Source organism: Phalaenopsis equestris, unplaced genomic scaffold (assembly GCF_001263595.1).
Source record: "Phalaenopsis equestris unplaced genomic scaffold, ASM126359v1 Scaffold000224, whole genome shotgun sequence".
NCBI classification, from domain to species: domain Eukaryota; kingdom Viridiplantae; phylum Streptophyta; class Magnoliopsida; order Asparagales; family Orchidaceae; genus Phalaenopsis; species Phalaenopsis equestris.
Genome location: NW_018164666.1, coordinates 4,794,846 through 4,815,645, shown reverse-complemented (window position 1 = coordinate 4,815,645; position 20,800 = coordinate 4,794,846). Strand labels below are relative to the sequence as shown.

Here is a 20,800-nt window from a genome sequence, read left to right as displayed (position 1 = left end):
ATAACATATTTGAGTGATATAAATATAAAAGATAAAATTAAGCATTAGATATGTAAACTTATTAAAGTTGGTTTTATGCATGTAAATGTCGCTAATTTCTAACATGTAGTTATTTCATGAAAGAACGTAGGCAACATTGTTTTTTTTTTAAATGAGGGTTAAAGCTACCTTTATTAAAAATAAATGAGTACAATAAACAAATTACAACACGACACAACACCACAGCAAAATAGACCAATGTAAATGAAACCAACACCAAATAAAAAAAAAAAAAGGCAAGTAGTAATTAACAATTCAAGAGCAATGTTCAGAATCTATTAGCAATTCCCGCAACATAAAAAAAATCAGCTCCAAATTCAATAAAAATCAGCCAATTTTAAAAAGTCTCCAAAGAAACTAATAAAACAATCGGCCACCACTAAGATCAACAAAAATCAGCAACATCTTCTAAGACGTCTAGAAAGAACCACCAAGTAAAGAAAGAGTTACAAAGATCTAAATTGTTGCAACAACAAATCTAGTAATAAAGTTCCAAGCAACAATATATGCAATCAACATCAAGAAAGAGAGTATTAAAAGGCAATAGCAATTACTACCAATAAAGAAGATCATCATAGATTCAAACAACAACCATATTACAACTTGGCAAAGCAACAATAAATTTTCAGCCAAACCCAAATCATAAACCTAGAGTATCCATCTAGATTCAATGAAAGAAAATTATGGTTTAAAGAATGATTACAGAAACTAAAAGCCCGGCACATAGAAAGCTAAAACAACAATCTAACATAAAGAAGTAGAAACTAAAGCAGCTATTACAACATAAAATTAGTCAACACAAAACCCAGCTACTTTTAGATAAATTACTTGAGCGCTTGAAAAAGCTTCCATCCAAGTTAATGAATCTAATAAAATAGACGAGAAAAAAAAAATATCAAAGAATGGTTAGAGTTAAAATAAAGACGTACTACATCACAGTTCAACAAAAAACAATCAAAAAATAAAGAACGATCGGAACCAATCGGAAGAATCCGACAAATCAATACAATAACTAACAAAAAAAAATGCGAAAAAACAAAAACACCACAAAAAAAACTCATGACTGAAAGAATATGAAAACACAAACAATATCTAAATAAGAAAAATGCAATAGAAAAAGGAAAAAAAAATGTTAAAAATAAAACCCAAGACCCAAAGAAAATAGAAAACAAACACAAAAAATAAGACAACCATAAAAAAAAAACACAACAAAAAGAAACCAAGCTAAGGAACTAACCAAAACATTAATAAAAGGAACACAACAAATTCAAAACCAATCAAATATATACAACTAGAAGCATATCGGAACTACATAGAAGAAAAATAAGAAGTGAGATCCACTTACCTAAAAGAATAATTACTATGATGAATATCAGATGGAAATGTAAATATTCAAATGCATAGTTGAATTTTAATTAAAGGATGGAAAACTTTTAAGCTTAAACCAAGAAAAATACAGCTCAAAACAGAGAAAACTACAAAATTGAAACCCACAAGACAATAGAGAACAGAAGAAAATGAACTCCCAACCAATAAGAAAATTCAAATAAGAGAGGCAGCCCGAACTAAAAAAAATGCTTCAAGAAAAAAAGAAAAAACCAACCAGAGAAAATAGAGCCAACAGAAAAAAAGAGGGATCATATCAGATAATGAACCACAAGAATCAATAAAAAGGAGGAAAACCAACACAGTAGAAAAAACAAAACAAATAAAACATGATCAAACAAACAAAAACAAAAGCAAGATCAAAGCAAAAAGGAGGTCGACAACAATTATGACAGATCTAAATATTTGACTCGAATTTCTTTCAAGAAGCCTCTGCTCATTTAAACTATAAAGTTATGACAAAATTGACTCAATTTTTATTATCTCATTCATATTATCGTTTGTTGAATAGTTCTCAATCTTTCTTTCCCCACATTTATTTTGGGGAAATCTACCATTTATTTGGGGTGAAAGGAGCCCTCATGAAGCCATATTAGTTGAATTAGGAAGATTTACAAAAATACCACTCAATTTCTATATATTTACGTATCTAACACCTGAATTTTAATTTTTTACAATATATGTCATTTTATCTATGCATTAAAAATTGTATTTCACCTTTTAAAACTTAAAATAATGTTATTTCTTATGTGACAAAACATTTGAGTGACATAAATTTCAAAAATAAAATTTTGGCATTAAATATGTAAATAAATAGGACTTGCATGGTGCGTATGTAAACACTCCATTATATTGTTTTTGTTGGACTCCAGATGTAGGTTTAAGCAACATAATAAGGGTAAGAGATGATTTTGGTGTGAACTTTTTTCTATAAATTAAAATTGAACAATTTAATTACATACATAACATGACGTATGTACTCAATAATAGCATAAGCAAAAATTACTACTGAATCTTGATTTGTCTGTGAATCTGTCGAAGGAATAAGGTGTAAAAAAAGAGAGATTGAGAAAAAGTAAAAGAGAGAAATGAACATCGTGTTTTATTCATAAAATAGTTATCCTATTTAAATAGAAGATGGTAAAATGATGATATTATTGTCTCTGTTTGTAAGGGGTACGTATAAGTGTATTTCTGATATTTTAAATGTATGAGATTATCATCTTTCTTTTTCGCTCGGCAAACTGGGCTTAGCTGGCTTTGGGTTGACATGATCAACTCACTCAGTTGAGTTTAGACGGCAGGGGTTGAGTGACTGATCTAGCTTGACTGTCAATCATTGATCCTTGATCCTTGATGAGAAGTTTTTGCAACATCAATATGATGGTCGGTAAAATTGTGGAACTGGATCTCCCATTGGATTAGATTTACTGGAGGATAGGATATCGTGTTGGGTCAACTCTCTTTATAGCATGTGACCCGGCTGCTATTTTGTCTCATTTCTTGCCGAACGACTATTGCTTGGATTATCCAACTGTCTTTTTGTCCATCTTGTGGTCTGATCGGATTTTGGTCTTATTGGCTTGGCTTGTATGGATTCACTCTGTCGATTTGGTAAGCCTCGTGACCTTCTAGCAGCAGGCTAGTCATCGTTGTGCTCTTTATTTATGGACCGTTGGATCTCTTTATGTATAATAACTCTGTAAGATTTTTTAGATAAATTTATCAATATTATGATTTTCAATTTGCTACCCCACTCTTACTTGTGAACTAATTTTATAAAATATTAAGTAATTATTATTTGAGATATTTAATAAATAAAGTAAGATGTCATAATCATATAAATTCTTAAATTAGCCCCATAGTTTACCTGATTTTAAATTAAATTTAACACCTATGATATAAACTACTCTTGTACAATTAAAGAAGATTTGCATACATATCACACAATTTTTACATATTTACATATTTAAATTATAAACTTTATTTTTATATTTATATTATTTTATTTATGAATGAAAAGATGTATTTCTCATTTGCAATGTTAATGCTCGTGATACTTTTAATATGATGTGAAACAACTCAATGTTATAAATATCAAATTTAAAATTTAAATGCTCGCTATGTAAATATAAAAAAATTGCTTGATATTTATGCACTAAAATGCAAGATGTATAAAATTTCTCAAAATTTTACAAAAATATCAAAAATTTGACACACACACACACACACACACACTCCCTTATAACATTTTAATATTATTAATCTATCCATGAAAAGTAGAGATTAATTCAACAAAATTAACAATTTAAATATTATATATGAATACGTAAATACTATGTCGGATGTCTGCAAATGCCCAAATTTATAGAAAAAATATTACATCAGTACTATGCATGTAGAAGTAAATTGTGTAGTCAATGAAATCACGCCACAACATCCCGCGCGACAGAGAAAGAAAACGGCGCAGTAACAAGGAAAATATTGTCCCTCGTGTTATTCATGTGCTATTGCGTGTTATTCATGTGTTATTGCGTGTTATTCATGTATTATTGATATGTTGTTGTGTTATTATAACACCAAGAATATTTTCGGGACACAATAACATATGAATAACACACAATAACACCTGAATAACACAGAGAATATTCCCGACAGAGAAAAAAACGGCGCAGTAACACGGGAGGATATTCTCCCCCGTGTTATTCATGTTTTATTGTGTGTTATTCATGTGTTATTAATGTGTTATTGTGTTATTATAACACCAAGAATATTCTCAGGACACAATAACACATGAATAACACACAATAACACATGAATAACATGAGAAATATTCTCTGTGTTACTGCGTCGTTTTTTCTTTTATCTGTCACGTGGGGTGTCGTGGCGTGATTTCATTGGCTACACACCTTAATCTACCTGCGTAGTATCAATGTAATATTTTTTCAAATTTATATAACCCTGCTTCAGTTAAAATCCAATCTGCAGCCAAAGAACGAGATTGGGTGCCGATGGAGGGTGGCGAAGCGAGTGGCTTGGAATCGATGCTGCTATTCGTAGTGGTGCTCTTGGCAGTGCACGTTATCGCCCTGGTAGCTGACCTCTTTCTCCCTCTCTCTCTCTCTTTCTGTCGATCTATATATATCATAACGAGCAAACCGATCATTGATGTTTTCATTGGTTATAGGTTTACTTTTTGTTCAAATTGTGTACGCAGAAGCCGCCGGCGCGTAGGAAGATACATTAGGGTTTAGTTGGCAAGTCCGACAATATTTTTCTTTTTGTCTAAATTTGTTCTTTCTCATGATTTTGGATGGAAAGGATGAACGTCTTATTGAAGTCCAATTATGTTGGATTTAGAAGGTTTACGTTGCGGATGATGTTGATTTTGATGACTATTATCGATGCTCTTGTAAATTTCCCATTGTTTTTATGGTAATTGGCTCCAATTATAGGCTGCTTCGGTGTTGATATTTTATTGAACTTGTTGATATAAAATATTCATTTGAGAAAACAGATTATATCTTAGTTTTTTAAAACTTTGAATGAAGGTTATACCATTGAATAGAGGTTTAAGATATTCTAACTTAGTTTCTGGATGTTCAATGAATGGGCTAAAAAATCATTATATTGTGATACTTGTGACTAATGGAATGAACGCATAGAACTTGTATTGTTTGCATTTAGCATTTCTTTTGTACATGAGTCTGTTTATGCACATCACATTCAATCTCTATTCTGCATTAGTTACAAAAGTGACATTTTAATGATTATATATGCTTTTATGTGATGATAAAATTAATCCTTATATGGAGAACTGATTCTGAGAACACTGGAGATTCATAAACTAGACAAGTATGCCTTATCAAGCAAATTTTTTTCAACCGAATAGGATGGAAGGGCTGGATGTTTTGGGGTCTATTGTTTTGTTTTTCTTATATGATACGAATATTTCTTAATTTTGGAAAGATTATGGTGTAGAGTGAGTTTAGGGATGAGCAAATTTATTTTGACAGGAATTAGGTACATGTCTTCATCTTTATATACAAGATATATAATTAATGAATGGGTTAACATATGCTTGCAAGTAGGTTTAAAAGGTTTATACAAATTCTTCGCTTCTGGTGTGATAGAATATTAACTAAGAAATATGAGGTATTAGTGTATATTCAGATAACACTGACTCGATTTACATTATTTTCTACAATGTTGTATATGGAGCAATGGGAAGTTGAGACCAACGAATAAGAGCACATTTGAATTGTTTTGTTAGTCCAAATTTAATTGTATATGCACTTTGTATTCATGTCTGTTTTGAAGGATTTAGCAAACTTAAATTCCAGTTATGTTTTGCCTTATATAATATTGATATGAAGAAACGATAATGAAATGCATGAGAATCATTTCTTATTTGCATTTTTTATGTGTATAAATTGTATGTTAATTATTAATTTGGGTTCTAAGTACAGGCCGATGGGCATAGCTCATATTGGAACCACCGGGTTCACGAAGAGATGATCAAGTCTTCATTATTGGCTTTTGATTGGGTATATGCATAGATTGAGGTCATTTCATTTTATGTGCATTGATTATGATGGCATACTAAAATTGTTGGCATTACATTGTTTGGCATGACTAAGGGTCTATTTTGAGTTGGAAGCTGCTTGTTTTCAACCTCACCCATTAAAGTGTGGTGGCTGTAAGAAACTTGCTGTCTGAATTTTTTGAAAAAAATATGTATATTTATAAGTCTTGCCGCAGTGTTACAAGAAGTTGCTTTCTCCACTATTACTTTACAACTACCTTTTTAAAAAGGTGGCACAACCCCAAACAAACCTTTATTATTACTATTATTATTATTATTATTATTATTATTATTATTATTATTATTATTATCATTGACTCTTGAATCTCGCTGACATACTTCTATTGCTTTATGAATGATATGTTTAATTGTCGATCTTCATGATTATCTATGCTTGAATAATGATTATTTTATATATCAATCGATTATCTGGCATGCTTAACTTAGTCTTTTTATTTGTATTTGTAAGTTTAGGATTATGTAATGAGTTTAGTGGCCACTTCATTATGTTTTATATTTTTTTGAGTAAGGTGTTTTCTTGTGTAATCTCTGAAGGATAAGAAAATTGCTGATGTTAAGTCAACTAGATGAGTCGCATGTATTTGGTGATCACATATAATTGTGTAATGAATGAGATTATATAATGCATCATTTGTAGTTTAAATTCCCTTTTGAAATGAATATTCGTAGTAGTTAGGTTTTCTTTGGTGAATATAACTACAAGAGTGTTAAGGTTTATAGTGTTTTGATGTATGTTCGTTGATATTGTCAATGATGTGAAAATTCAAGTGATATGCATTTGAATTATAAGTTCGAAAAAGTCGCTTAGTTTTTTTTTTAAAGTTTAGTGTTATCTACCAAGTTAGTCGTCACCCTGTTATGTGTAATTGTTTTTGAAATAGAGTATTTTGTTAACCCCATCAGGTTGAGTTTGTATTTTATTTATTTATTTTTATAAACATGATTTGGTATGTGCGAACAATATTTTAATAAAATTCATATGGTTATGAGAGTTAAGATTTTAAATAGAAGTTATAAGAGCAAATAATAAAAATAGGGTGCTCAAAAGCATGTACTCAACTTAAAGGAAGCTCATCCTCGTAGCAACTCAAGCTAGCCTTGATTTATTTCGAGATTGGTGCTTCAAAGATATAAAATGTGTTTGTTTTTTTCTTAAGTCATGTATAATCATATTTTACAGGTGTTGAGATTGTCAAGATGATCGTCAAATGCTCATATACACAAGAGAGTTGAGCATAGGTAAATTTTAGCATTAAATATTGAAAATTAATATTAACTCGTAGCATTTTGTGATTATGGATCTCACTATACGGTCAACTTGAACAAAAATTTCTGAAATATTTGATCTGATAATACATTGATTTTTGTGATGTATGATATCTATCATACTGTTAAATTTTTTTTACTTTAACATAATATTAACATAATCAACTTGCATTAATTACATGGTTTCAAATTTGAGCTGATTGTATTGTACGATGCACATCATACTATGTAATCTGCTTGATTATCTAAATCAATTTAATATAATCAAATTGTTTTAGTTATAGCTATTTAAAATTTGAATTGATCATATGTTATAATATGCATTGTAGCATAGGATCAAATACCTAAATAAATCCAATTAAATCACATGACATTTCGGATGGTTAATCTGATTTAATTTTCATTGTGTACTTCATGATCTTGATTGTACTGTACGATCAACTAGTAAAATTTTCTATGTTGTTAAAATGGCCTTATGTTTTGGTATAATGAACAATTCACTTGGAATAAAAATCTATACTGAATCCCCGATAAATAGAACAGAGGAAAAATTTGTTGGGAAGTCATAAGCCACCATCTGTAATTCTAAAGAGATTTTCTAGAAAGAGAAAGTGCGAGGATACACCAAAGACCAACTTTCTTTTGATTGAGAGCCTTTGTTTCTTACGGGAGATTGTGATCTCAAAATATCAGTTAAAATCCTATGTATCTAGCCTTTAGGGTTAGGAGTAGTTGGCTTTTTCTTAGAGTAGACGTTGGTGTATGATTTATTCATTACCCTGTGATGGAAATAGGCTTCTCCACCTTGCAATAGCAGACAAAGAGTATAGTGGAAATAATGAGTGGAGAACTCCGAGATTGCATGTAGACGACTGGGGACCAAACCAATACACATCGGTTTGCCAATTGTTTACTTTCAGCCCTTTTATCTCTAGCCTTTTAATACTCTATTATGAAATGTGACTATTTGTGATATGAGGTTTGAAAAAGTTTTTGAAAGATTTGAAAAATATTTTTATACAAAATCTTGGGTTGTGAGAAGACCTTTGAATAGTCTAGAAAATATTTTCTTAATATGAAAAATTACTGTTTGTTATTTTTAATAAAAGGGCTTTACTTTTAAATTCTTGTTATTTTAAAGATGAGAAAATTTATTGATTTTTCAAAATCATCTTAAAATTGAACCAGTTCACCACTTTCTTGAGTGGGTAATACCTTTCATATATCATTACGTACTCATTGAAAGGTAAGAAAGTTGCTCGTATGCAGATTAACTAGATTCATAGTAAGTATTTTTTTGATCCCGCTTCAATGTGTAAGATTTAATAATGTTATGTAGTTTACATTACTTTTCAGATGACTAGATATTGGTCTGTTTGGGACAGCTGCAGCTTATTCAATAATTTGCTAATAAGCTTATAAAAAATAATCTGTTGATAAGTTAGGTGCGGTAGACATTAGAAATTTTTATTTTTTTGAAAAATTCAGACCAATGCCTGAAAGCTGCCACTGCACTTAGATAGGTGTGGTGTGAAAAAACTATTTTCAGCATTTTCAAAACACATAAGGTACCAAAACGCAGTTTACCCAAACAATTCATGAGCGTTTTCAAAACACCACCACACCAAATAAGCAGCTCCAAACGGACAAGTAATGGTTTGATGTTATTTCAGTGTATATAATTGTGAGAGCGTTGGGTTTTATATTGCTCTTTTGTATGCTTGTGGATATCATCTTATGATGTTGATATAGAAGTGCCATGGATGAGAATTCCATGTTTTCTAAAATCAATACGTTTTGTTGTATCGCTATTGAATTTTTGGAATTTGAATTGGTGAGGCATGTTGATATGGTAGCAAAGCATAACACATTCAATCTTTAAGGTATAAACTTAGCTAGGGTTTTGGGTATTGTATAGAATTTTATTATGATTTATATTTAATATTTAATATATGCAATATCTATTTATAATTCTACCATGATACTAAGCTTGGGATAATTTAGTACGGTAGATTTTTTTGGTTTGAATCTTTAGTGCTACTAGTGCTCCTAGTATTAGAGTTGGTATCCTTCCACCTCTCATTTGCTTTATATAATGGCACAAAAAGCTTAATTGGATAATATTATCATGTAGGTGGCAATAATAAAAAAAAAATTTTTGGTTTGGTAAGAGATTTGTCTAATCTTAGGAGGACATTCACATCGTTATATAAGCTTAAAGCTCTATCCGTATTGTTATTGTTTTGACTACCATGGAGATTAAGGGTCTGTTTGGCGCAGCTGTGGATTATTTATAATCTGTTGATAAGCAGATTATTCTGATAATCTGATAATCTGTAGATTATCAGAATAATCTGGCTTGCTGTTTGGGCCAGCTTATTCAGACTAGCTTATTGGTGATTAAATAACATTACTGCCTATGTGTGATAAAACTGTTTGGGGCAACTTATTTAGAATAACTTATTCGTAGAAAAGAAACATATGTTGCAGAAACATACTAAAATGACAGACAAGTTCCAAAAGATATCATACAGTTCTCACATCTTAACGAGTACCTGTAGAACTAAAAAAAGTACAAATACAAGTACAACAACAAGGAGAAATATTAAAATATTTAACTTCATACTCTGGCTACATCGGTCTTCAACTGCACAGTCAGCCTGAGAAAACATCGGATTCACATGACTGTTGGCATAATTACTGGCAGTGTAATATGTGGGACTATCAGCCCACCGGTAGATCCACGTTTCAACTCCTTCCATATTTTCCATTCATTTTTCAACTGGTCCCATTTGTTTTTAAATTTAAGGCGGTCGTAATCCCTACTTGTCAATTCTTTGAATCTTTTATCAATGTTTAGTCACCCTTCCTTATTAAAATACGTTGTTGGTCTGTTACCCAGTTCTATTTCTTTAATACACAGATCACAAAAAATATTTATAACGACTTTGTCCCACATTGCGGACTGGCCCCCGTCAACGACTTTAGACATGATTCAACAGCAGTGTCGTGTAACTATTCTGAATAAAAACATATTAAGAGTAGCTTTATGCAAAAAATGAATCAACACTCATACATGTCGTGGAATCAACAAACTGAAAAAAAAAACTAAATAAAGTGTACAATAAGGATTGTGTGATATGCATGTGAATTTTTCTAAAATTAAATAAAGTGGACAAATGCATTATATCAAAAGGGAATCCATACAAAACTAACAACCTTTAACAAGAAGATCCTACTCTGAAACCAATGCATAAGAAATCTCATGCCACAAGGATTTAGGTTTAAGAAACAACAGGTATAACAAGGATTCCATAATAAATGAACAAAATCACCAAATTGAGAGTTCCATTGTATTTTCACTCATTATTTAGTCATCTTCTATACAAGCTTCAATTGAAAAAAAAAACAAATCACACAAAAGCACTTTTAAGTGACGGAGCAAACACAAGAAGAAATAATTGCCTGAAAACTTGACTGAGAACCATTCCAAGGCTTTGATTTTATATGTAGGTGATGCAACAAATGAAATCAATACTCAGAACAGTGTTGAGGATCTCCAAAAGAAACAATAAATAAATAAATAACCCCAACTACTTTGCACAGCTCAAGCCACCTCAAAGCCTGGTGTAGGACGCAAATTTCAGGTATTAGATATGTGTATATATGAGCAACGAGCAAATACATGCCAGAAACCAAAGGATGAATCACTGTTTTGACCCATAAAAAAATGCCCCACATCCAGAATAAATCTGTAAGCTTTCTCTTCTCAAATGATTTTGAAATGCTAGCCTCTCTAGCCTCCCTCACATTTCCAGAAAATGGATTTTTAATTTACGCAACTCACTCATAAGTTTCGACTCCTCAATTCTATTACCATTTTCATCCTTAACATCAAACTCAATTAGCTCTTATAGTGACCTTAATTTCCCAATTCCAGGTGCACTAAGAAAAATGCATTCAGGGACAAATCCAAGCGCCGCAATAATCAACAACATAAAGTACTAATCCAATCAAGCTTAGACATATAAAGTTCAAAAATATGAAAGTTTAGGCATTTAAATACAAAACAATTCATTTACATGAATGAAAATATGCGTGCAAACACATGTAAACACCAAAAATCTAAAATTTTAGGCAATTAAAAACATTTTATTTGAAATTTGCCAAGCTTCATTCTACCAAAGCTTAAAAAAATTTTCCATCAGGTATGATGCCGTGAATTGGAAGAAGCAAGGAAGAAGCAAGGGCAGGTTCGATCATGATCTGCGGGGCGAGGTTAGATCCGATCTGCAGAGGAAAAATCTACAAGAATCATGGGCGAGAGATGTCGTCAAGCATACCTGAGGTGCGGGTAGAGATCGAGGGCTGTGGGGCGAGGTTCGATCCGATCTACAGAGGAACCGTAGAGAGGAGCGCCAGGCCTTCGATTCGATCTGCGGGCATCAACGAGAGCGGCGATCGACGACATCGAAGCGAGCTGGGGAACGGGACGGTCGTCGTTCGTGAGATCTAGGGCTTCCGGAGAGATCGAGGGCTGCGGGGTAATAATCCCACGCCGAACGCTGAACGCGGGAGGTTGGGAGCGTCGAAGGACCTAAGGGAAGATATAGGATTTTAATCACTGCGTTTACCGATCGCAGGAGCGAACGCCCGAACAAACGCCAACACGGCGTTTCGAAAACACCGGACGCGGGGAAGAAGCTGCGCCAAACGGGACCTAAAAATCAATTTGATTAAATGTTCTTATACTAGTTAGTTTTATTTACTTGATGTCACAGATCTAAACACATTAGTTATTCTCTCCTCCCTTATTTTATGATTGGTATTCTCAACAGTTTATGGGAAAGTCAATTTGGCATTGTTAAATATTCACTATAGCAATATATTTATGTAGAGTATCTTTGGAAAAATTTTCTAGGAGCAATCAATCCATATAGGTGTGGGCTCTGAGAATTAATGACTGCTCCTTGGGTTCTCTCTGCATTTATTTATAGGTTGTTGTGTTGAGAGAGCTTTAGATGGTCGAATTTTCAGAAGACGGATTTGATTGTAGATAGGACACTACCCAGAGATTTCACTCTCATTTAGCTAGAACTTTTTGATCTTGAGTTCGAGGTTTCTCATATGCGCAAGACCCTATGGTTAATTACCCCTATGGATCAATCTCAATTTGTTTATGGCGTACAATATACCCAAGAAATTTTCTTGAGGATACTCCAAAAACACATTTAAGAGGATTCATTCTGTGATTAAATTTTCTAATTCTTTCAAAAATGATTCTCAAATCCTCCAAATGATCCCGACAAACTTTACTCATGATACTAGATCATCAACATAACATCCACCTTCTGATGGATCTAGTCAACAAATATATGAGTTATAGCTCTTTAGTATGTTGCTCCTTCATTCTTTAAACCAAATGATATGACCGCGTAGCAATAAATTCCAATGGCATTCTAAATGATGTATGTTTTTTATCTTCATATGCCATTTTAATTTGATTATATTCGGATGATCCATACATAAAGGAGAACATATCATAATTTGAAGTATTGTCTACGAGCAATTCTGTCACAGCTAGTGGAAAATCATTTTTTTGACAACCTTATTAAGATTTTGAAAATCAATAAAAATGCAAATTTAGCTGTTCTTTTTCACATACTCGATATTAGCTATCCAATAAGCATACTTCTCTTCTCGTATGAAGTCTGCTTCAATGAGCTTCTTGGTTTCAATAATCATCTGTTCTTCAATTTTAAGTCTAATCATTCATAGAGCTTGTTTAATAGGTTTTGCATTTGGATTGCTGGCTAACTTATGAATTGCTATGTCAAGAGATAAGCCAACCATATCAACATATGACCAGACGAAGCAGACCCTAAATTTACAGGGCAATGTTTTTATCTTTTTAATTTTTTTTTTCGGTAAAAGTTCACTAACGAAGGTTCGGCGAGGGTCATCATCAGTTCCCAGATTAATTTCCTTCAATTCATCCATGGTAGTTGTTTGCCCGGCATCTTCCATTTCTTCTAGAGCAGACTTGACATCTACATCTTGATCATTTGTAGAGTTGACTCCATATGAATTTTCTTCATCTCCATCTTTGCTATTGAGCTCATTTTCTGTTATTGCATAGCATATTGCCTTTCTAGAATCTTTTCACTGAATAAATCTAAGTTCTTCAGTTGTGCATTTATTATCATCACCTGATGCTTGCAGGTTTCTTGGATTCCAAGTATGCTCGAAATATTTAACTCGTTGTTTAGTGATCCCAACTTGAACGCCTAGCTTTTGCATCATTCTTCGAATTCTGGGAGGATAATGCTTAGACATTTTGGTTGGGATCATTTCCTTAGGCTCAGGGCACTGTACAAGCCAATCGAGCTTTTGATATTGATACTCCTCAAATTTATAAAATAAAGTCCCTGATGCAGTACTTCCAGACAACGAGGTACATAAAATATCTTCAACTCCTCAGTAACATACACTTCACGAGTGTTGACTCTCTTTTAATGATGAGGGACTGGCATAAGTGTAGGTGAGTCATCTGATATTGATAATTTGGTCATTTTCATTGAAGAAACCCATTGAACTTTACTTTCATAAGCTGATTCATTCTCATAGTCTTCATCAAGATAATCAAAATGATTCTTCAATTTTGTTCAAGGCCCGTGTATTTTATCAGACTGGATGGGAGCATTCCTCTTCCTCTTCCGTATCACGGCCTCAGTGGGGAATGATCATATTCAACTTAGGGGAAAAATACTTCTGTTTGGAGGATGCTGATGTTGTATTCTGTTTTCACTTTGGTTTTCTTTTTCTTCTATTTTATGTTGCTTTTGCAGCCTTGGAGGTTGACTCCGTACATTTAGGAGACTGTGAAGACTTTGACTCGTTTGGCATAAAATACTTTGCATCATCGTATATTGTACCTACATGAACGAAATATAGTCGAATGTTACCAGCTACATGATTTCTTCTTCATCATTTAGGTATTTCATACACCGATGTAGAGTAGATGGGACAATTCAGTATTCATGAATCCATGACCGACCAAGGAGAGCTTTAAATTAAGTATCACAATCAATTATATGAAACTTAGCATCCAAATATAGTTGCCTCAATTTGAGGAAAAATTTTTCTGTCCGAACTTCGGACGTAGCTCTACATGCAGAATTCCAGTAATATACTGTCATGTGTGTTATATCGGGCCCACCTATAAAATATTAAAATGGAACTGTTGACTCCCCAGTCACCTCGAAATAATTTTCGCGGTTCCACTTTATTAGCCTTGAAATATATTTTCTGAAATAACACCGTGAAGTTAATTTCGGGGTTATTGAAGAGAAACTCATATATTGCACTTCAATAACCTAGAAATGACCTTGAAATAATCTCTGCGATGTTATTTCGGGGTTATTAAAGTGAAACTGCAGAGTTTATTTCAGGGTCATTTTTTGGTTATTTCTAGGTTATTGAAGTGAAATTTATAGGTTTCTCTTCAATAACTCTGAAATAATCTCCATGGTTCCACTTCAAGTACTTCAAAATAACCTCTGCGATGTAGCACACATGGCGACATATTATTGGAGTTCACACGTAGAGCTACGTCGGGAGTTTGAACATAAATTTTTTGCCAATTTGAGTGGCAAAACTAAGGCACCCTAGGACTTCTGGTTTTTTCATTGAAACTATGAATCATCAATTTTTCATAGCCCAAAAGGCTGACATCAAAGTCCAACCATCTTATTAATTTTAAACTCATCAAATTTATAGGGGAGTCTACTTCAATAAGGATTGTCTAATCTTATATGATCACACTCTGGTGTAATATACAATGGGAGATTGTATTCTAATGCTCCAAAGAAAATGTTCTCCTCATAAAATGTGATCATTGGAGTGTTTGGAGCTTGCAAGACATCTGTCATACACCTTTGAGCAAAATATGTTTCATATTTTTTTGGCTCTTTGAGGGCTTGAATCAAGGTTTCTCGGAGCTCTTTTGACATCATTAGAGCCTCGTACACACTAAATCGTGCAGGGTTCTTTCTCAGATGCGACAAAATATTGTAGTCGATTGGTCTACTCGAAGGTGAATTCTTCTTCAAGTTTTTAAGAAGAATACTTTCATTGACGACAACATCTTTTCCTTATATTTATTTGATTGCCTTCTTTTTTGTGACAGCGATAGTACCCTGCCATTTTTTAAGCGAACTTCAGCCCCTCATCTGAGTCAGAGCTTTCTTGTAGCTTTCTTCCCTCAATTTGTGATTATGGCTCATTTTTTTCGGGAAAACGCAAATCTTCTGAGTTATCATTTGATTGTATGGCCACTAGACAGGAGTGAGCTATCATAGAGTTTTGAGACGTAGTTTCGAAAATGTCAAATGTCACTGATATAACTTGGCAAGTTTCCACAAAGTTTTTCTTCCTCCTTTGAATGAATAATTTGGAACCCCTACGTGAACTCCACAAGCCTGACAAGCTTTCTTGTGGGTTGATGATCTTCTTCCAAATTTTTAGTATTTTTTTTTCGTTGCAGCCTTCTTTTGGTTTTCTTTTCTTTGACTGTTTTCTTGGATTTCTTTAATGAACCCGACGTAGACTTCATCTTATGTCGAGATGAGCTAGCACGGTTAGGCTGCTTTTGGATTGACAAAGAGGATGATGTGTCCATTATAGATCTTCTTAACTTGAGCTCCGGTTCTAGAAGAGATTTCCACTTCACACCAGGGACTCCTTTTAAATGCTTTAACATCTTCATAGTTTTCTTTGAGACCACAGTCTCCCATCCCTCATCCTAATTTTATTATTCTTTTATACTGTCTTCAATTGATGGCATGGAAGAGAACGTGACCATCTTTGTTGACTCTCCTTGGGCGAATTAGTACATTGTCGGACAATGTAAACTCCCCATTTTTATATTTTCTCTCAAGCGAATCTCTTAAGACATAGAAGTCTTCGATAGGGTGGCTAACTACCCGGTGATATGGGTAGTAATTCAGATCACTGGTTTGACCTGATTCTTCAAGCCTTTTGCATTCTGGCAATTCAAGACCAGTTTTGAGAACTTGATGAAACAGTTTTGCCACACTTTCTCTTTTGAATGAATATTTTTTTTTTGATCTTTTCCTTAAGAGAAGTATATGCTCGCTCTACACCGTTTTGCCTTTAGTTCAGACTTTTTTCCCCATCAAAGGTCCTTGGGTTATCATTTCTTCCCAAAATTAACTTTTGCTGAGAATTAGAATTGATTAGCTGTTTTTTTTATTTCCTTCTCATGAGTGAGATGCTGCTGTCTTTTATCAGTCTAAAGAGGTGATATATGTTTCACTTCTTTGGGAGTCGCATCTCTACTTTTCTTTTGCCCTTGTCAAAATGACCCTCAGACTTTATAAAATTGAACTTTTCAAATTTGGCAACCTTGTCCAGCAGTTCTTGAAAATAGTAATAGAAGCCATGCATAAATATGGTACTATGATATCATTGATATTACCTATCAATAATTGAATTGCATGCTCTTCTTCTAATTGTTGTTCGCATTTCATACTCAGCTTACGCCAATGACATACATATTTCGTCACCGACTTATCTTCTTTCTTTTATTTAGAACGAGATAAAAAATAGTTGTTTTCTCTGTTACACTGACAAATCTTTTGATAAACATTTTTTCAAGCTCCGCAAACGTTTTCACAGAATCATTTGAAAATTTTGCATACCTTTGAAAAACAGTTCTTGTCAAACTACTAATGAATTGGCGGAATAACAATGAATCCATGCCCCCGACATTGCCACATGATGCCTTGAATTGGGCTAGACGATGTTTTGGATTGCCAATGTCATTAAATGTATTGAATTTGGTTATTGAATATCTCTTGGATAAGTGGCTTCATCACATTCAGCTGGATAAGGGCGGTCTTTACCCACCAACTTCTCAGTCTGTTCTGAGGCTATAAGAGCTTTGATCTTTTCATTGATTAATGTCATGAGTTGCACTGTTTTCAGGAGCTCGGATGTACTAACAATATTTTGAGGCGTAGGGTGACGAGCCACCTGGTTCATCCCATTTCTCTCTCCGGGGATACTTCACACACATGAAGTTTGTGGCACTGGGTTGATAGCCGTGTTAACGACAACACTACTTGACGTTTGATGATTATTTGGTAGAGCAGGTATAGGGACCTCCGTAGCATTTCTTTGTATCAGCTCCATCATGGTAGGCATCATCATCATTTTTTTTCTTTTTAATGTTGAGCTGAGATATTTCTTTATCTTCGACCCTTAATTGACGTCGCATTTCTTTTTGTTGTATAGCGAATGCGACAGTACTAATGAGTATCGACTCTTCTTTTTCCCTTTCTTCTTCATTTCTTGCTTCTTCTTCATTTTCTGAAGAGGAACTTTGCTCATTCTCCCCTTGCTTTTCATAAGATTCTTTGAGAACTATAGTATTACATTGTTGTCGATAATATCTGGTTCTAGGTTGATCGTTAGCAAGGTCTGCCATATAGACTACCTCGACCTCCTTGGTATCTTCATTTTTACTGTCTTCTTCTTGCACTCTAATCTTCGAGCAACATTTCCAATAAAAATCGGGCCCAAAGTGCGGGACAGATAATTCATCAGTTAGAGGTCTGTGATGGGGATAGCTTTCCTCCTTAGGAGGAGTTAATTGACGATGGGATTTATTGGAGGATTCTCCAATATGTCAACCACCACGATATTCATCAAGCTGGGGTTTCTTTTTCACCGTTCATACTTGATGAGTAGTTGATCTCTGAGTGTGCACACCAGATTTCACACTTTTTCTAGCGAAATTTTCTTTCTCATGGGACCTTGGCCTCCGTAATTGTTTTCATTTCTGCTAGGGTTTTTCAGCTATGGATTTTTGGACACTTTGTCTAGGTGTTACGCCTCGATGCTCGCCGAGCGAAACTTGCCTATGCTGACTTGGAACGACTATTGATGATAGTATTTTAGTCGATTTTTTATGTCCTAGTTATGACGGGTCGGTCTTCCATACTTCTTTTTCATTAAACCTTTTCCTTTGCCACTTTTAAGACCTTAGGCACTAGAGCAGACAAGGTCTAGGGTTTCCTTTTTTCTTCCTATAGAGGTTGACATTGTTGATTTCAAAAAGATTATTTTATATCGCTAGTAGAGCTGTTTCGCTTCACCCACTTTCAAATTTTCAAATTTATTACAAGTGGGAACACTGGCTTCTGACATCAAGATCAGTAGAGTATTAGGCTACTCAGACAACAAATGTTGCACTTGTAATTCATTGTTCTTTCTCCTCCTTTGTCTTTGGGTTAGTTTTCTTCAAGGTGAGGAAGCTTCAGCATCGTGTGTGCCCGACACGAAATGTACATCAGTTATTTTAGTAGATTGGCGAATAAGAGCCAATGGAATCTTTCGTCCAACCACAGTTTCTCTCGCTGTTGGGGCTTCAGTAATCATGAGTCTTTCAAATACCGACAACCTCTTTCGAGGAACCTCAATAGCATTAGCTTCAACAGGTTTTGGGCCTTGCACGGGCTGGTGAGCAGGACATGCAGGTGTATGAGCAGGACGAGGGATCTTAGGATGACCTCGTGGGGGCATACATCGAATAAGGACGACAGCCGTGGGGGTTTCGACAGGGAATTATAGGCTACCAAAACAAATGGTGGCTTCAGTGTTCCCAGTGGTGATGACAGTATTAGCTAGGCGTATGTTAACCTCCACCCACGCTGAACAGTAAAAATAGTGTTTTGAAGATCCATCTTGTACAAAAGAAATAGGGGATCAGTTAATCAATAATTTAATATTATGTTCCACATTTTACTAGTCAGATGGAAAGAAAACCCTTTCCCAGCGTAGTCGCTGAAAATTTGCGGGCTTCAAAAATGAGTGACCGCTCCCCATGAACTCTGTATTTTTTTGTTATTTTTATTGTGAGAGAGCTTTGGTTGTTTCATTGTGAGCGAGCCTGAGAGATGAAATTTGTGCACTGAGAAGAAAAACAACAAAGAAATACGGTATACCTTCACGCGCATAGTGGTGATGTGTGAAAAGTGAAGAAGAGCGAGGAGGAAATAAAAGTAATAGTTTTTTTATTTTTTTACCTTTTTTGTTGCGTGTGTGGATTTTGACAAAATGAAGAAATGGAGAGGGATTTTGGTGGTTTCGATTGGTTCTTCTGAAGTTGGCCAGGAATGAAAGACAGAGACAAAATGAACTTTTGGAGAGACGTGCGAAGGAGTGCGAAGGAGTGCGAAGGAGTGCGAATGCTGCTTCTTGTAACCGAGCCAGAGCGGGAACTGTCATCTCATTTTGGCGGGCTCCCACAGAGTGAAATGAGGTAATTAATTAAGTGATTAAGTAATTATATTATTTATTTATTTATCTTTATTACTTTTCCTCCTCCTTCTTTCTTCTTCTCTTTTTTTTTTCTTTATTTACGGTCAACAACAAGAAGTAGGTTTGCTATCTTATTAGTTTATCCCAGTCTTCCATTTGACAGGGTATTTATGGATTATGGTGTCTATATTGATCTTTATCATTTTGCTTATCGCTACACCATCTGACAGTAAACTTTTTCGTGTTGGTGTTTAGGTTGTATGAATTTATCAGTGTCACCACTCTATTATCCACCAAGCTTACAAGTTATTCTCTACACACACACATGTGCTAATTGTATCGTACATGCTTTATCAGAATCTACTCTAGGAGTCGAAAATGTTTGTTTAAACTTATTTTGTTTGGGTAAATGAATTTTTCCTTTGGTTTATACCAATCTACTCATTCGACTAGGTAGAAGGGATGTTTCTTAAATGAATTGGCATCATTTTGCACTAATTACTATTGTTGGGTCATGAGCTTGGATTGACGCTTCCACAATTTGGGCCAGGGGCTTCCCTCTGGAGCTATAGAGGTTACATTTGGATCAACAAATTCACGAAGCAATGACCACATTTAGATTCACAAAAGTAATTCTACAAATAGAATTGTGATGGCAATGTAAAATGCGACATAAATAGAAGGTTGCCCCAAACATGCACTAAATTTTGGATCTGTTCGAGCGCCTTTAGCTTTCTAGAAAATTATAGTGAGGCATACAAACATTTTTTTTTTTTTTTTCTAAAAAAGTCGTAGATTAATTATTTTATAACCATAACATTTTTACATATCTAGTTATAAAAATTAACTTCTAACCACAAATTTTAAGAAGAAAACAACAAAAAAATTATTCTCCAAATGCAGGTAGAAGCTGTCTCAAGAGTCTTAAAACATGTTAAACATTTCTTTTTCCACTAAAATATATTTTTATTTATCATTGATGGAAGAAACCAACTCTTAACAACTGAAATAATTTCTAATAGAAAAGTTGAAAGAATATTACATGAAGACTCGTTCGACTTGGATCGAAAAAACTTCGCTTTATTTCTCTTTTGAGTCCACTTGAGTGTCCCGTGGCCGGCTCTATTCATCTCCTACTAGTTTTGCTTTCAAACAACT

The 20,800-nt window shown here is 34.0% G+C and overlaps 1 long non-coding RNA gene across 1 annotated transcript; it reads left to right on the top strand.

Moving 5' to 3' along the window:
* The first annotated feature begins 4,377 nt into the window (after window positions 1-4,377).
* On the top strand, window positions 4,378-4,882 carry LOC110023308. The gene is made up of 2 exons (XR_002293884.1): window positions 4,378-4,517; window positions 4,613-4,882. It is a non-coding gene; the product is annotated as an uncharacterized LOC110023308 (long non-coding RNA).
* The last annotated feature ends 15,918 nt before the right edge of the window (window positions 4,883-20,800 follow it).